Source organism: Phocoena phocoena, chromosome 10 (genome assembly GCF_963924675.1).
Source record: "Phocoena phocoena chromosome 10, mPhoPho1.1, whole genome shotgun sequence".
Classification (NCBI taxonomy): Eukaryota; Metazoa; Chordata; class Mammalia; order Artiodactyla; family Phocoenidae; genus Phocoena; species Phocoena phocoena.
Window position 1 is genome coordinate 82238430 of NC_089228.1, and position 18509 is coordinate 82256938.

The 18509-nt window shown below is 45.8% G+C and overlaps 2 pseudogenes; both read left to right on the plus strand.

Moving 5' to 3' along the window:
• The window catches only part of LOC136129657 (MHC class I polypeptide-related sequence B-like), a 120081-nt pseudogene that overhangs the window by 16111 nt on the left and 85461 nt on the right, over positions 1 to 18509 (plus strand).
• On the plus strand, positions 6248 to 8099 carry LOC136128955 (vacuolar ATPase assembly integral membrane protein VMA21-like; annotated as a pseudogene).

Sequence of the window (18509 nt, forward strand, 5' to 3'; positions counted from 1 at the left end):
GAAAATGTTAATTGAAACACACGCCTATCAAAACCACGCAAAATGAAGACTGTCTGCATATGTTTCTACTGTTTACTATGTATACCACATATAGCAAATGATATTAAAAAGTTACAAATCGACAAACCTGCATGGTGCCTCCATAAAGCTTTCTTATAATTCTCTATTCTTTTCTTCCAACTAGAACTACTTTGTAGAAGCTTTGTGAAGTAAATCCAAAAGAACTGAGCAAAATAAATAAAAAGAAAGAGTTGTCAAGTATGGGGAAAGCTGCTGAGAGGTAAAGAAAGATGAGGACCTAGACATCTCCATTAGGATTAACAGTACTATGTTAGTGACCTTGACCAGAAGAGACTTCCTTGAGGAGTGTGAGCAGAAGCCAGAAGGAAGTGAATAGAACCAAGAAAGAAGGATGAAGGAAGGACCACAGGCACAAATAGGTCTTGGGTGTCAAACTCTTGGTGGGGGGGTGGGGGTGGGGGTGGGGGGTGGGGGGCGGGGGCGGACTGGGAGGCAGGGCTGGATTCTGAGCATTCTTTGGATCCAAAGTTTAGGGAAAGCGAATTAGCATTTATGTAGCTCTTTCCAAAATCTTCAGAGGGATCTTCTGAAATAGCTTTCACAACCTGAAGAATGAATTCTCCAAAAGCTCCTGAGTCCCTCAGAGAAATTAAGTACTTTGGCCTACTTTCTGAATACAAAGACAATAATGTGAAGTTCCTGTGGGCTAGAACCTCACAATCTGGGCCATTATTCTCAATAATGTGTGAAAAATCAGTAGATTTTGCTTTCCAGAAGAATTTTTTTTTCTTTTAAAAAGAAACTCCTTTGTTAGAATGTTTGCAATACATGTATCCGACAAAGGATTTGTATCCAGAGTATATAAACAACTGCTATGACTTGATAATAAAAAGACAAACAACAACAAAACTGAGTAAAAGACTTAAATAGGCACTTTATAAAGGGAAGATACATGAATGGACAACACATATATGATAAAGTTCTCAGCATCAATCGGGAAAATACAAAGTCAAAGCTTTGAAACCACAGTTAGAAACCACGACACCCATCAGAAAAGCTAACAGTAAAAAGATTAATAACCATAAATGTTGGCAAGGATGTGGAACAACCCGAACTCTTATCCATTGCCTATAGGAATATAAAATGATTATTTTGGAAATTAGTTTTGGATCTTCAAATAAAGTAAAACAACAAGAAATCTATGACCAGCATGTACATTCCTTGGTATTTACTCAAGAGAAATCAAGATAGGGCTTCCCTGGTGGCGCAGTGGTTAAGAATCCGCCCGCCAATGCAGGGGACACGGGTTCAAGCCCTGGTCCAGGAAGATCCCGTATGCCACGGAGCAACTAAGCCCGTGCGCCACAACTACTGAGCCTGTGCTCTAGAGCCCACAAGCCACAACTACTGAACCCACGTGCCACAGCTACTGAAGCCTGTGCACCTAGAGCCCGTGCTCCGCAACAAGAGAAGCCACCGCAATGAGAAGCCTGTGTACCTCAACAAAGAGTAGCCCCCGCTCGCCGCAAATAGAGAAAGCCTGCGCACAGCAACGAAGACCCAATGCAGCCCCAAAAAATAAATTAAATAAATAATTTTTTTTTTAAAAAAGAGAAATCAAGATATGTCTATAGAAACCATGTACAAGAATGTTAGTAGTTGCTTTACTTGTAGTAGCCAAAAACTGAGAATACCCTCAAATAGCCAAAAACTGTGGCCCAATCTTCAATGGACTACTGCTCAGCAACTAAAATGAAGAACTACTGATACATACAACAACATGGATGGATCACATAGATATTATGCCAAAGGCAAAAAGCCAGACACAGAGAAGACCATACTCTGTGAGTGCATTTGTATCAAGTTTTAAAACAGGCAAAACTACTCTGTGCTGATAGTCACCAGATCAGTGGATGCTTTTGGTTGGTGAAGGGGGACTAAACGAAAGGGAGTAAAGGGAACGTTCTAGGGCGAAGGGAACATTCTATATTTTGATAGGGGTGTGGGTGACATGGCTGCGTGTCTTTGTTAAATTTCATCGATTGATTCACTAAAGTTCTGTTCATTTCACTATATGTACATCATACCTCAATTTAAAAATGTTTCTAACCAAAAAAATGTTAATGTTTTTGTTTTGTTTCCTTTGCATGGTATGCGGGATCTTACTTCCCTCACCAGGGATCAAACCCAGCTCCTGGCAGTGGACACGAGGAGTCCTAACCACTGGACCACCAGGGAATTCCCCAAAATTGTTAATATTAATAATAAAAATAAGATAATTGAAGGTAAGATGTATGAAGACATCTACCACAGCACTGTAAAAACTGGAAACAACAAAAAATCCATCAGTAGGGGGCTGGTTAATTCAATACAAATACAATGGAATTCTCCATTTTTGTGTCTTCTTTAGCTTCTTCAGAAGGTGACTTGGTATTATTGTGTATCTTTTAAAACATTTGTCTACCTTCCTTCAACTGTAGACTCTTTGAAGGTAGGGACCACTTCAAGTTTTAACAGTCTGAAAGTCAAATATTCTGCCCTGTTATCCCTATAAAGATATGAATAATCTAATCAGACGATTCTCTCCTGAGCTCATTAAGAGCTCCTGCTCTTCAGACCCCTCCCACACCCTGTTTCAATCTACCAAATACCATCTGCGTGGGGCTGAAGCCCCAGAGAGAGTGAGGAGGCTGCACAAACAGCCTTTTCAGGACAGATTCATGACTGATGACATGAGACACCTGACAAGCACCCAAACTAGGCCAGAGAGAAGAGGGACAGAAAGAGCTCAAAACCCCTGCGGTCTGGCACCTCCACACTTTGTCTAAGAGAAGAGAGTAAAACAAACACACCACAACCACAGGATAATGAGATAAGATCCTACATATCTGCAAGCCAACATTTTGTGACTCGTATGATTTCAGGAAAGAGAGATCAGTGTGGCCACAGGAAGCATTAAGGGTTTGGGGGGCAGAGGTTGGGATGGAGGGGGGAAGTAGCTTGCTTCTTTGTAGCCTATGTACTCTTTGCCAGGAACTTTAGAGAGAATCTCCTTTAATCTTCACAATGTTCCTGTGAAGAGGAACCTTCCATTTCAGACATCTATACCTGAGAGTCCAGAGCTTATCTAATCAGTCTACAACATCACCTGGGAGCAAAGCTGGATGTATACCCAGGACTCCAGCCTCCAAGCCTGCCCTGTTTCCATTATCTCATCTCAGGACCCCAAAGCAGGGGGAAGAATTTGAATGGGTGGTGAGACGGGATAATGCATCAGCTGGATCTGCACTAAAACAGTGGAGAAGCATCCCTCCCTCCCCGCCCCCATGCCTTCCTCAAACAATTGAAATCATCCCCTCTGATTTACCCAGCACCCCTTCCTCTCCCTCTCTCCACAATGGCTAGAGTTGGGGAGGAAGGAAGAAGAAATTGCTTTTGCCCTTCATGGACCCTTCTTCTCCTGGGGTCTCTGCCTTTCCACCTTTTCCCTTTTCCCACAGCAGCCCATTCGCTTCACAACTGAGTGCCTATTGAGTGCCAAGAGCTGTCCTTGTCTCTGGGGATAAGAAAATGAGTAAGACAGCTCCTGCTCTCAAAGAGTTTACTGTCTGGGAGGCACGCAGGCACTAGAGAAGATTGTAATAATCTCCTTCTGTGTTAAAATTAGGTGTCATCCCCATCCTTGGAGGGAGGACAGGGGTACTTCAGGGAAGGTGACCTGGATGCAGCTGACACATAGGGTATGACAGGTTCCAGAACTCTCTTTACTGGAATTCATATCTGCACACAGGCAAATAATGTCTTTCTGACTGAATTCCTTTCAGTCTTCCTGAAAGATGAGCAAGCTCATTCCAGAACAAGGCAGACGGGTGGGGTGAAGAGACCACTCCCCAAGGACATAGGCCCGAGATCTTTGGGTACTACTGGTCACCACTGCCCACCCACACTTCTCCTAGGTCCAGCCTTCTTCCAAACCGCTCACAGCCCTTGACTACATTCCATGGTGTTCCGCATGAGTACCACGGCCATAGCCAGCCTCAGAACCTGACTATTGAGAAACCAAGCAGCACTGATCCTGGCTGAATTAATAGGGAAGCTGAAGTCTCTTTGAGGCAGAGATAAACTTGGCAGTTCAGCCTCATTAAAATCTTTAATTACAATTCCAAATGGTCTGCAAACCCATGAAAGGTCACTCAACTGACTAGCCATAACATCTACAGCTGATGAAGACACAGGGACAGGGGCATTCTTGAGAATGGAAACTGTGGGGACTGGAAACTGCTTCCATTGTTTGTGAACATAATCTGACAATGTAAAGGAAAATACCTGCCACCCCCTGACCCAGCAGTCCAAGGTGGGGAATATCTCCTATGGAGGTAGCAGCTTAAGAATATGTAAGGATGTTTATTGTAGCTTTATTTGTGGTGCTGAACTGGAAACAACTCAAATGTCCATCCAGTGAAAGACTAGATAAATTGTGACGCATCCATATCATGGACTATTATGCAGTTATTAAAAAGAAGGAGTTTAGGGCTTCCCTGGTGGCGCAGTGGTTGGGAGTCCGCCTGCCGATGCAGGGGACACGGGTTCGTGCCCCGGTCCGGGAAGGTCCCACATGCCGTGGAGCGGCTGGGCCCGTGAGACGTGGCCGCTGTGCCTGCGCGTCCGGAGCCTGTGCTCTGCAACGGGAGAGGCCACAACAGTGAGTGGCCCGCGTACCTAAAAAAAAAAAAAAAAAAAGAAGGCGTTTAATCTATATGTACAGAGGGATGTCTGTGAGTTGCAGACCATTATGAACAGCATTATCCTATCCCTGTAAAACCAAAAAGTAAAACCCTCAAATATGTGGACATCTGCTTGTATGGTCATTAATGAAACATCTGGACGGGTTACACGGCAGACTGTTAATGCGGTTATACCTCTTGGTGGTGGAAACAGAATACAGTTGTTAACTTCGTTTATAAATTTTTGGAGCGTTTACCTATAACAGGAAGCACATATTACTTTTATACTTTAAATTTTATATTGAATACATACAAAAGTTTCTTTGCGACGGTTGCACAACAATGTGAATGTACTTAATGCCACTGAATGGTACACTTATAAATGGTTAAAATGGTGTATTTTATGTTGTGTGTATTTTACCACAATTTGAAACAAAACCAGAAAAACACCGATGCATCTTCAAATGCTCCAGTAACTGAGAATGGAAGCTGGGGCTAGTCAGAGGTTAGGAAATCAGACATGAAAGTAGATTTTTTAATTTAAAAAAATTTTTTTGTTTATTTTTGGCTGCATTGGGTCTTCGTTGCTGCCTGTGGACTTTCTCTAGCTGTGGCGAGCGCGGGCTACTCTTCGTTGCGGTGCCGGGCTTCTCGTTGTGGTGGCTTCTCTTGTTGTGGAGCACGGGCCCTAGAGTGCCCGGGCTTCAGTAGCTGTGGTGTGTGTGCTCAGTAGTCGTTGCTCCCGGGCTCTAGAGCACAGGCTCAGTAGCTGTGGCGCACGGGCTTAGTTGCTCCGAGGCAGGTGGGATCTTCCCAGACCAGGGATCGAACCTGTGGCCCCTGCACTGGCAGGCAGATTCTTAACCACTGCAGTACCAGGGAAGTCCCGAAAGTAGATTTTTAAAAGCATAATATTTAACTGGTGAAGAGAAGTCTGAGCATAAAAACAGTCATAATCCCATGGTGACCGAGGAAGAACAATTTCTTTTTTAAAATTTTTTTCCAAAAATAGATTTTATTTATTTATTTATTGGCTGCGTTGTGTCTTCCGTGGCTGTGCGCGGGCTTTCTCTAGTTGCGGGGGGCTTCTAATTGCGGAGGCTTGCGGAGCACAGGCTCCAGGGACGCAGGCTTCAGTTGTTGTGTCACATGGGCTCAGTAGCTGTGGCGCACGGGCTTAGTTGCTCCGCAGCATGTGGGATCTTCCCGGACCAGGGCTGGAACCCGTGTCCCCTGCCTTAGCAGGCGGATGCTTAACCACTGCGCCACCAGGGAAGCCCCGGAAGAACAATTTAAATTCATTAATCCAGTCAGGATGAACCAAAGCACCTCTGTCCATCAGGGTAGGGCAGAAGCCTGGCTCTGACTAGATTTAATCCAAAGGGATTCAAGGAAAAGGAAAAGTCCAGTCTCTCAAGCAGCCATGGCCCAGTGGGAGCCTCCCTGGGATTCGCCCCGGGGAGCCGGGTCGGGCAGTGGGGCTCGCCCTGCCTCGGGGCTAGATGCCGGGCCCTGGCCGGTGCCTGCTTGTGCTGCTGCACGTACCCCCTCCACGCCCGATCCCCAACCCTGCAGCTAGAGGCTTGCCCCCTGGGGAAACTGAGGCCAGGTGCCCCGCCCCCACCGCCCCAATCATGGGGGCGTTGAGTTCTGGGGCCACTCAGTTGTGTCCACCCTCTCCCCTTCACCCCAAGCACACCCTCCCTCAAACCGTGGCTTCTGTGAGCCCTTTGTGAGCACTTCCTGCAGCCCAGCAACAGAGGTCTGGGGAGACAAGGTTGCCAAAGCTGAGAGAAGATAAGGCCATAAGTAACATTGCCCCAAATCCTCTCCCACCACACTTCAGTCTGAAACTTAATCCCTACACTTAGTCCTACATCATGGCAGGAACTGAGCAGAGGAGGAAATGAGTTTTATATCGAATTGGTGCGAGGGTTGAAAAGATGAATAAAATCTCATCTTAAAGGGTATCAGTTTGGTTTAAGAAAAAAGAAAAGAAAAAAACGATTGAGTGAGCAGATTAGTGCAATAAAATATTAAAGATGCTATCACAGCAGAATGTGTAGGGTCAGGGACTTCCCAAAGGAGGATGTGAATTCTACATTCAGAGGTTCAGAAAGGCTTGAGAGGAAGTGGCTGAAATTCAATAATGTTGGAAGATAGGCAGGTCTTGGGCAGACAAACCAGAGGGGGAAAAGGGCACTCCAGGCAACTGGGCAGCAAGAGTGGGATTCTGGGAATCACAGGGAGATCTGAAAATCTGACTGAGGGTAGGAAAGCATAGGCCGAATCAGAGCATATCGATTTTTAAAGCGCTCCTCTCTGCCCTTGCATTCTGGGTATTTACTAACATTAAACTCTTGACTCTCAGCCATATTCCTTAGTCTTGTTTTCCTGTGTTACCGATGAGAGAGACTTAGAAGTTACACAGCTTCCCTAAATTTACACTGCTGATATGGTGTTGAGTGAGAAACGCCAATCCAGATTTTTCTGATTCCAAATCCTGGTCAGGTTCGTTTCTCACAGGAGCCAGGTGGAGAAATGGGCTATTTTTGAAGGCATTGGGGAAGGTCTCATTGAAGGAATCTCACGCAGGGCAGTAAAATGATCAGACTTGTGTTGAAAAAGCAGCCGTGTGGAGGACGGATGATGGGAGCTAGGAGGGTAACGAGAGAAGTCCAGAGGTGAGTGGGTGTTTCCAGGCAACACCTGGAGAATGAGCACAGGGTAGGGCTTGAAGAAGTGACTCAGAAAACCCAATAGTCACGGCTGGGGTACTGGAGCCAGTCTGGGAGGCAGGGGAGAGGAGTCAGCTCCCAAACAGGAGAGTGACAGGAGGAAGTGACGTCCAGGGTCACAGGAGGCTGAGAGAGCACATCAGATAAGGGCTGAAAAGTGTTGGTGGATTTTGCAATTAGGAAGTGGATAGTAGGCTGGTCAGTCTGAGCTCACAGGCACTTCCAGTGCAGCCCGCCTGGACTGACCTGTCGCCCAAGCCGACTGAGCACAGCCACTGAGGCCAGCCCGCTTCTGAGCACCTGCTGCGGGCACGGAGTGCCTTGATAAAGCGTCACTGAACACACTGCAGCCACCCGGCTTCAGAAATGAGAGTTCATTAGCATTCACTCTGGAGATGCTCCTGTACTTCACAGCTTTAAAGATCACTGTACCTGCTGGGTTATATTTCACGATAAATATTATGTTTTTGAAGGTGCCTTTGGGATGTCCAATAGGGACAGCTATTTTTATGCTGTTATTGTTGCAGTGGTCGCCGCCCACATGGTGCTGGCCCTCTTTGTTTATGGCGCTTGGAATGAAGGCTCTTGACAGTGGTGTGAAGGCAAACAGGATTAATGTGAATATCACCTTTTGATAGCATTAACTTGATTTTTTAAAATGATAAATGACTCTGGGATATTCATGATTTCAGTAAAGTTGCAAGAACATGTTAAAATCAAAAAAAGAAAAAAGAAAAATAAAGAAACTGGCTGGGGAAAAAGAAGAAAATAAAGAAGTTACATAAGAGTAGAATCTAATTTTTTGTTTAAAAAAGCAGGTTCATGAAAAGTAACCTTTTAGAGCATTCACCAAGCTGATGACACTGGTTATGTTGGAAGGAAAGGTGTTGGAGGGACTTTTGCTTTCTTTGTGGTGTTATTCTGAGATAGTTGATATTACTTTATTATCAGAAAAAAGCAATCAAGTAAAATATTTTGTTAATTAGACGTGAGTGGGAATGAACTCTCAGAAAGAGAAAGCAAGAAAACAATCCCGTTTACAATTGCATCAAAAAGAATAAAATAGGGCTTCCCTGGTGGCGCAGTGGTTGAGAGTCCGCCTGCTGATGCAGGGGACACGGGTTCGTGCCCCGGTCTGGGAGGATCCCATGTGCCGCGGAGCAGCTGGGCCCGTGAGCCATGGCCGCTGAGCCTGTGCGTCCGAAGCCTGTGCTCCGCAACAGGAGAGGCTGCAGTGATGAGAGGCCCGCGTACCGCAAAAAATAAAATAAAATAAAATAATTAGGAATAAACTTAAACAAGGAGATGAAAGACTTATACTCTGAAAACTCTAAGACATTAATGAATTAAATTGAAGACAATACAAGTAAACAGAAAGATATCCTGTGCTCATAGATTGGAAGAATTAATATTGTTAAAAGGTCCAAATGACCCGAAGCAATCTACAGATTTAATGCAATCTCTATGAAAATATCTATGATATTTTTCACAGAACTGGAACAAATAATCCTAAAATTTGTATGGAACCGCAAAAGACCCCAAATAGCCAAAACAATATTGAGAAAAAAGAACAAAGCCAGAGGTACCATGGTCCCTAACTTCAGACTATACTACAAAGCTACAGTAATCAGAACAGTATGGTACTGGCACAGAAACAGACATATAGATCAATGGAACAGAACGGAGAGTCCTGAAATAAACCCATGCACATACGGTTAATTAATCTATGACAAAGGAGGCAAAAATATACAGTGGGGAAAAGACAGTCTCTCCAGTAAGTGACATTGGGACAACTGGACAGCTACATGTAAAGGAATGAAATTAGAACATTTTCTCACACCTTATACAAAAATAAACTTAAAATGGATTAAAGACCTAAATGTAAGACTGGAAACCATAAATATTCTAGGAGAAAATATAAGCAGTACACACTTTGACATAAGTCTTAGCAATATTCTTTTGGATCTGTCTCCTTAGGCAAGAGAAACAAAAGCAGAACTAAACAAATGAGAAGTAATCAAACTTAAAAGCTTTTGCACGGCGAAGAAAATTATCAACAAAACAAAAAGACAACATCCTGGATGGGAGAAGATATTTGCAAATGATATGTCTCATAAGGGGTTGATATCCAAAAGATATAAACAGCTCATGTAACTCAATATCCAAAAAATCAAACATCCTGATTTTAAAAATGGACAGAAGACACGAATAGTCATTTTTCCAAAGAAGACATACAGATGTCTAACAGGCACATGAGAACATGCTCAATGTCATTAATCATCAGGGAAGTGCAAACAAAACCACAATGAGATATCACCTCACACTGTCAGAATGGCTATCATCAATAAGACAACAAACAATAAATTTTATTGGTGCAGATGTGGAGAAAAGGTAACCCTCGTGCACCGTTGGTAGGAATGTAAATTGGTACAGCTACTGTGGAAAACAGTGTAGAGGTTCCTAAAGAAACTAAAAATAGAACAACTATATGATCCAGCAATTCCACGCCTGGGTATATATCTGAAGAAAACAAAAACACTAATTTGAAAAGATATATGTGCCCCAATGTTCATAGCAGCATTATTTATAATAACCAAGATATGGAAGTAATCTAGGTATCCATCAACAGCTGAACGGATAAAGAAGATGTGATGTATATCTACAATGGAATATTATTCAGCCATAAAAAGAATGAAAATTTGCCATTTGCAACAACATGGATGGACCTGGAGGGTACTATGCTTAATGAAATAAACCAGACAGGGCTTCTCTGGTGGCGCAGTGGTTGAGAGTCCGCCTGCCGATGCAGGGGACACGGGTTCGTGCCCTGGTCTGGGAAGATCCCACATGCCGTGGAGCGGCTGGGCCCGTGAGCCATGGCCGTTGAGCCTGCGCGTCCGGAGCCTGTGCTCTGCAACGGGAGAGGCCACAACAGTGAGAGGCCTGCAAACCACAAAATAAATAAATAAATAAATAAACCAGACAAAGAAAGACAAATACTGTTTTTTTTAACTTATATGTGGAATCTGAAAAATAAAACAAACAAATGACTATAACAACAGAAAACAGAAAGAGACTCATAGATACAGAGAACAAACTAGTGGTTACCAGTGGGGAGAGGAGTAGAGGGAGGGGCAAGATAGGGGCACGGGATAAAGAGGTACAAACTACTAGGTATAAAATAAATAATATAGGGACTTCCCTGGTGGTCCAGTGGTTAAGACTCCGTGCTCCCTATGCAGGGGGCAGAAGTTCGATCCCTGGTGGGGGAAATAAGATCCCAGGTACCATGCGGCAAGGGCTAAAAAAAAGGAGTATATAAGAATGTACTGTACAGCACAGGGAATATAGGCAATATTTTATAACAACTTTAAATGGAATATATTCTATAAAATATTGAATCACTATGTTTTACACCTGCAACTAATATAATATTATAAGTCAACTATACTTCAATAAAAAAAATTAGAGGAAAACAGTGAGGGGCTAAGGAGTAGAGAAGGACAATTTATTCTCGGAGCCTATTTTGGGAAGAGAAGGAGTGAGTCTAAAGGGAGAAATTTCTGGAAAAGGAGCCAATGATAACAGGAGTTATGTCTAACTAGCAATGTGTTCTAAAAAATCTACAGTTTTCTTTTCTTTTCTTTTTTTAGGGAGAGAGGTATTACCTTTAGTCCTCTAAGATAGGCACTATTTCCTCATTTTATACATGAGAAAAGTAAAGCTCAGAGACTTAAAACCAAGGCATTATATCTCATAAGAATCACCAATGAGGTGCTTGTTAAAAATAGATTATTGGGTCCCACCCAAACCTCCTGAGTCAGGCTCTAGAGAGGAAAGGCCTAGGAAACAAACAGCCCAGGTGATTCTTAGGCTCTGGCAAGCTTGAGAAGCACTGTCCTCACACCTCCTACCTCTCTATTCCCCTGCTAGATAGAAGGGAATAACCAGGGGGTCAAAAGGAGGCCAAGGAAGAAGCTTTGAAGAAGAAAAGGGATGGCCCCGTTAGGGCAGCACAGCCCATAGATGAGTGTGCAGGGTGTGTGTGTGCATTGTGGATTAGCCCACCATTCTCTGAGTAAGAGTCAGAGGTCATCTCTGAAATAAAGGGGTGCAGTAGAGTGCAGACGGTTTGAGGCCAGGGTAAGGCTTTAATGCCACTGGTGTATGGAGCAGAAGGGGTCGCGAGTCTTCCCTTGAGAGTGAACAGTCTCAGGAAGACACTGGGACGTGGAACAGCAGCAGGAGTAGAGATGCTCAAACATTCCTGGTCCCAGAGTGAAGGCAGGGAGTGGTGGGAGATGAGGGTGAAGTAAGCCTTTGAGGGGCCTTGTTTAGTCTGCTAAGGAGCTTGGAAGTCATCCTGAGAATGAAAGGGAATCCTTGAAGGAGCAGCAGAGAGCTATGCAGTCAGACACATATTTCCAGGTTGATTACCCTGATTATATCAAGGAAGACGGATTTTAAATGGTTAAGACGGGAGGGAAGGAGGCCAATTGGAAAGACTCTGGCTATAAACCAAACAAGCAATGCTATGGGTTGGTTTGATGAGGATAGAGAGGAATGTCCAGATTTGAGGAATGAGAAGTTAAAAATGGGCAGAGCTTGGTAATGGTTTGAAACTGGAAGGTGTTGAGGTAGGCAGCAGTCCAGTATAAGCGCCCATGTAAAGCACACCTGCCTATTGTTTGGGAATAGCCAGTTCTGCTATAGAAGACAAGAAGACAAATGGGACAGATGGAATTTATAAAGGTAAGCACATTGGAAATCTGTGAGACACGTTAGACGTCCATAAGTATGTATCAATAGAACACATATTTGTGTGAACTGAGGTAGAAAGAGAGGGAGGGGGACTTCCCTGGAGGTCTAGTGGTGAAGACTGTGCTTCCAGTGCGGGGGCCGTGGGTTCAGTCGCTGGGGAACTAAGATCCCACATGCCATGGGGCCAAAAAAAGAAAGAAAAAGAGGGCTTCCCTGGTGGTGTGGTGGTTAAGAATCTGCCTGCCAATGCAGGGGACACAGGTTCAAGCCCTGGTCCAGGAAGATCCCACATGCCACAGAGCATCTGAGGCTATCAGTATGCATAACCCAGAATTCAGGCTGCAAGAGCCTTCCACCCAATAGGAACCTGATCTTAAATGTGTTAACCTCCCCTCATCACTTTCCCTTGCTCCTCATGGTGTGTTTTACCTTTATTTAATAAACCACGTGGTTCAAGCATCTTAGTTTGGTCTGTGAGCCTTTTTGTTCCACGACCTCTGGATAGCTTCATGGTACTGTACCAGGAGGCCACTGTGACATAAGTTAATTTCCCACACTACAACCCAGTTCTGACTTAAGCAAGCAGGTAGGTCGGATGGTGATGCCACCTACCTACCAGGAATGTAGGATGAGGGCCAGATTATTCCCTGGTGGGGGCTAAGAGGATATCCTTAGTTTAGATATGTTGAATTTAAGGTGATGTAGGACATTCTGTCAAGACGGCCAATAGGTGGTTGGGTACACTGGTGTGAAGTGCAAGGATTTGGACAGTGGAGTCATTACTATCTAAAACTATGAGCCTGGATGAGATCCTGCAGGGCAGCAAGAGTTTCCCTTCCCATTGTTCACTCCCCATGCCCCTTACTCACTCTTTTGCTGTCCTAATGATAGTCCTACTTCCTCACCTTCTTACAGGTGGAATCATCTTCCCAAAAAAGTGCCCACTAGAGATAGCCCATTCCCACCATTTCTTTTCCCCTCAGCAACCTATTCTCTGCACTACAGCTTCATCACTGCTTCCCAGCCTAGCCCTGAGCAAGCCCATTATGAATTCTCAAGCTCTTGGATGACCAGTCTTTCTAATGGTGCTGCAAGGAGGGCAGGTGGGCAGAGTTCCAGGCATCCTGGTCTGAAGCCAGGGACCTAAGGGTTTGGGAAAAGCTGATTCTCAAAATGAAGGCCAAAGCCCGGTACCCTGTTATCAACTAAGAAGCATCGTGGAGCAGAAGAGTCAGAGCCAAGGTGATGGGGAGTGAAGGGAAGAGCTCAAAGCAGTCCTAAAGATATGGAGTTGTTCATTCATTATCGTTAAACTAATATTTATTAAACTCGAAGCCAGGCACCCTGCTGAGCACTCTGGATACAGCACCCTTCACTGATGCTGCCTCCTCCTGGGGGGTTTCATCCCTGACTCCAGACCCTAGTGTGTACCTGATGGTGCCCAAAAGATTGGATATTGAGTATTGGGTATTGGAAAGGGTAGAACTTAAGTATAAGACTCCTACCTTTCTCCAGTCAGGGAACAGGGCTAGAGAGTTCTCCATTGTCTCAAGAACCCCACGACTTCCCTTCAGGTGAAAAAAAAAAATTGTATCCAACTTTTTCAAATCCAGGGTCTGGGAAATAAATGGCCTTTCTGACATAGCCACCTCCCCATCTCCACCAGTATTTATAGGAACCCTGGAAACTGGGTCAGGGTCCCAAGAGAAGTATATTTCTAACCTACATCATTTTTTTTTTTTTTCATCTAGCAATATCTGAGGGTCTAGTAAATGCTGTTCATGGTGCTTTACCAATAATAAACATTACAATAGCAGCTACTGGGACTTCCCTGGTGGTCCAATGGCTAAGACTCGGAGCTCCCAATGCAGGGGGCCCAGGTTCGATCCCTCATCAGGGAGCTTGATCCCACATGCCACAAGTAAAAGACCCTGCATGCCACAACTAAAAAAGATCTGCATGACACAATGAAGATAGAATATCCTGAGTGCCACAACTAAGACCCAGCGTGGCCAAATAAGTAAATAAATATTAAAAAAATAAATAGCTACTAGTTCTTGAATTTCTTGAATTCTTATTGGCAGGTATGACATTAACACTGGCATGCATTATATCATTTGATCACTATTGTTATCTCCATCTCCCAGATGAGGAAATTGAGGCTTAGAGAGGTCCAGTTACATTTGCTATGGACAATATATCTAATAGTGGCATTTCGATCTGGGATTTAAACATGTTGCTGTGTAAGGCATACGGTTAATATGGTTAATAATATGGTAGTAACATTTTTTTTGCATAGTTTTTTTTTTTTTTTGCAGTACGCGGGCCTCTCACTGTTGTGGCCTCTCCCGTTGCGGAGCACAGGCTCCGGACGCGCAGGCCCAGCGACCATGGCTCACGGGCCCAGCCGCTCCGCGGCATGTGGGATCTTCCCGGACTGGGTCACGAACCCGTGTCCCCTGCATCGGCAAGCGGACTCTGAACCACTGTGCCACCAGGGAAGCCCTGGTAGTAACATTTTTAAAAAAATATTTATTTATTTTAGGCTGTGCTGGATCTTAGTTACGGCATGGGGGATCTTCGTTGCAGCATGCGGGCTCATTCATAGCTGTGGCACGTGGACTTCTTAGTTGTGGCATGTGAACTCTTAGTTGTGTCATGCATGTGAGATCTAGTTCCCCAACCAGGGATCGAACCTGGGCCCCCTGCACTGGGAGCGTGGAGTCTTACCCACTGGACCAGCAGGGAAATCCCCAGTAGTAACACTCTTGGAGACAGGTGGATACTACTTTTTGTGATGATCATTTCATAATGTACGCAAATGTCAAATCACCATGTAGTACACTTGAAACTAATATAATACTGTATGTGAACTATACTTCAATTAAAAAAGCTTGGTGAGGCTCCCCTGGTGGTCCAGCGGTTAACACTCTGCGCTTCCACTGCGCGGGTTCTATCCCTGGTCAGGGAAGTCCTGCATGGGCAAGGTGCGGCCAAAAGCAAAGAAACAAACAAAACCCCATGATGCTGGGCACAGGGCATGGGTCCCTGCATTCAGGAGGGCTCAGTGTGGTCAGTACCATGACTGTGGCATGAGCAGGGCATGATGGGAGCAAAGGAGGGAGCCACTTGCCGCAGGGCATGAAGGGTGGGGTGCAGCATGACTTTGGTGGGGATGTGCATGACCCATGACCGGGAAGATATGTCTTGGAGAATGAGTAAAGGTTTATCAGCCGAGGAAGGGAATTCCAGGCATTTTGGGAAGTGGTGGGAGTGGAGGTAGAGAAAACTAATGTTTTCTTCTCCTTTGGAGTTCTGGGACTTCGGCATTTCAGAGTCACACGACTTGCTTGGGAATCAGAGCACCTGGGGACACTGGCAATACAACTCTGATGGCCAGGACTCCCTTCTCAGTATACCTGAGTCTTTCAATTCCAGCAAAAGCAAGCTAGGAGAAAACAGAACTACAGATGGAGAGAAGTGAAAAGAGTAATCCTTCTTGACCAAGAGCTGCCTCCACCATTTCAGGAAATACCTGGAAGCTGGGGTGGGGCCCCAGCCTGCAGCCTATGATAGGAATGATAGGTGGGGACTGAGCAGTGTGGAAGGTGAAGGGGCTGAGGGCATGGCGGGGAGGGATGAGGGAGCAGACCTCTATCGCATTAAATGTGTCCTTTGTGAGCACAGTTTTTTGTTTGTTTGTTTGGCCACACCACGTGGCATGTAAGATCTTCCCAGACCAGGGATCGAACCCGTGCCCCCTGCATTTGAGGTGCGGAGTCTTAACCGCTGTACCAGCGGGGAAGTCCGTGCATTATCTTTGTCCTACATGAGCACAGTTCTGTTGCTAACCAGCCTAGCCACTGGCCTTGCCTTTTCTCACACATATTTGGTCAATCCATTCTCCACTTGGTGTTCAAGTTCTGGCCCAGGGCTTAGCACCCCAGGGTACTCAGGGCGGGGCGTGACCGACAGTCACCATGGAATGTGGTGTGTATGGTGCCTGGGTGGCAGCCCAGGCCCTGTTGTGGAGGATGCATGGCAGTGTGGCAAGACCAGAGGTGGCAAGTCCCCCCTGGTCTAGGAGTCTCTAGGTCTCCTTTGCCACCACTCCTCCCTGTCCCACTGGCCCTCTCAGTGCGTGTGCCTCTCTACAAAGCCCCCTAGAAGAGAGCCCATCCCAACATGCAGGGCCCATGGCTTCTGTCCTCTGGTGTCCAGCTGTCCCTGAAGCCTGGGTCTTTGGGACCTCAAGCCATCTGATCCCAGTGGGATGGGACTGCTTAGAGCCAGCAGTCCACTGAGATGCCCTTTGACACAGCAGAGGTTTCCTGTCTGATGGCATCCCAGTCCAATGCTGGGTCCCTGCAGGACCTCAGATGAGCAGACAGGATAGCCCAGGGAAAGGGTGGGGGAGCCAGGCTCGTCTGTCAGTGCCTCACATGCCCACACCTTTCAGAGCCTCCTGGTTCTAAGCAACACACACCCACCCCTGTCTGGATCTTCTTTGGGCTCCTGGCCTCTGGAGTGGTCACTGTGGGAGCTGTAGGCACCTTCCTCTGGAAGAAGTGGCAGAAGGGCAGGGCAGCAGGTATGCTCAAAATTTTAGAACTGTGTTTCTTTTTCTTTTTTTAGTTGCGGCATGCATGTGGGATCTAGTTCCCCGACCAGGGCTTGAACCCAGGCCCCCTGCATTGGGAGCGCAGAGTCTTACCCATTGGACAACCAGGGAAGTCCCGACAGGTTTTGCTTTCTTTTTCTTTTTCTTTTTTTTTTTTTTTTTTTTAGAATTTTAGAGCTGGAAGCGACCTTAAGGATCATCTGGTTTCCCTCTCTCTGGGAGGCTGAGGTCCAAGAGCAGTGATTTAGAGAAAAGCAACTGAGGAGGGAATATGAAAAATATGAAAAGAAGGAGTAGGTTAGGATTTCCGTTTCCTCTCTAGCCTTTGTACACACACACACACAAAGTTTTACTTCCTGAAGTATGTTTCTTATAAGTTCCCAAACACCAAAACCAAATCAAAACTGGCCTCCCAAACTCATCAAACAAATCTTGATCAAACTCGAGGGGAAACTCTGCTAGATTTCCCAGGAAGGCTGCTGGGAGATGGGGGTGCAGGGAGGGAAAGCCTGTGCCAGCATCTCACTGAGTCCCTCCTCTCCCACCCCTCCAACCCCAATTTCTCTTCACAGGCGTGCAGAGAGAGATTGCTAGTCCCATGACAACTAAATGGCGAGGATAGAGAGGAGGGTGTATGGGAGAGGGGCAGCACTTTTATGTCTGAGCTGGAAGGAAATTTAGGACTCATTTGGTCCAATTCCTCTTTATTAGATGAGGAAACCAAGGCACAGAAAGCGAGGCGCCGTCCTCTGGGGTGTCAGAGCCAGGGCCCAGGACCCTGGTCTGCAGACCCTTGGTTTATTCCTGACCTCTTCTCCTGGCTTGCCCTCCCTCTTGCTTTCACCTCTCAATCCCCCTACAGACTACAAGCAGAGAGCTGACTCCTAGATTTGAGGTAACAGTACCTGGATTTGGGAAAAGAAGATTTCAGTTTGCAGACCTCGCAGGAGAGATCATAGGGTCAGTTGTTGAGAAGAAGCGGTGTGGTTTACGGGGAGCAGTGGAAAATGTGTAAATTGAGATTAAGGGAGATATTCTCCCAAAGTGGGCAAAGCCTGAATCCTTCTCTCCTCAGCCTTGCATTCTTTCCCTTTCTTCTGCCTTCAGATTGACAACAGCCAGAAGCCAAAATAAGGGGTTTGCTACCCTGGTCTAGAGCAAGTCTCCGTTGTTTCCCATGAGCCATTTCAGCTGGTTTTCCCAACAGAACAGCGAGGGGATGGCTGGGCCGACAGCAGCAAGGCCACTATCGCACCTCCTAGCAACCATGCCAGGCCAGCCACACCTGGCAGGGAGTGGTGGTCCTCACCTGCCCTCCCTGGGTCATGCTCTACAACCAGATACTTGCGTTTGTCTTTATGTAGGCCCTATAATAAAGGTGTATGTGGAGAGTTTGTGAGACCAGTCCTAAATTGGTTTCGGGGACTTGAAGCTGTTTAGTGACTCCCTAAGACCCAGGAGAGTGGAGGAGCCCGGTCTGATGACTTAACCCCACTTCCAGTCTCCTCTGGGCCTGCACAGAGCTGGCCTGGGCAGGGGCTGGCTAGGACTGCAGACAAACTTAACTTTCCATTAAGGTTCTGGGTCAGGCTCCAGGCAACACCTGACTGATCTGGCTCAGATCTCTGGCTACAAGCCAGCCAG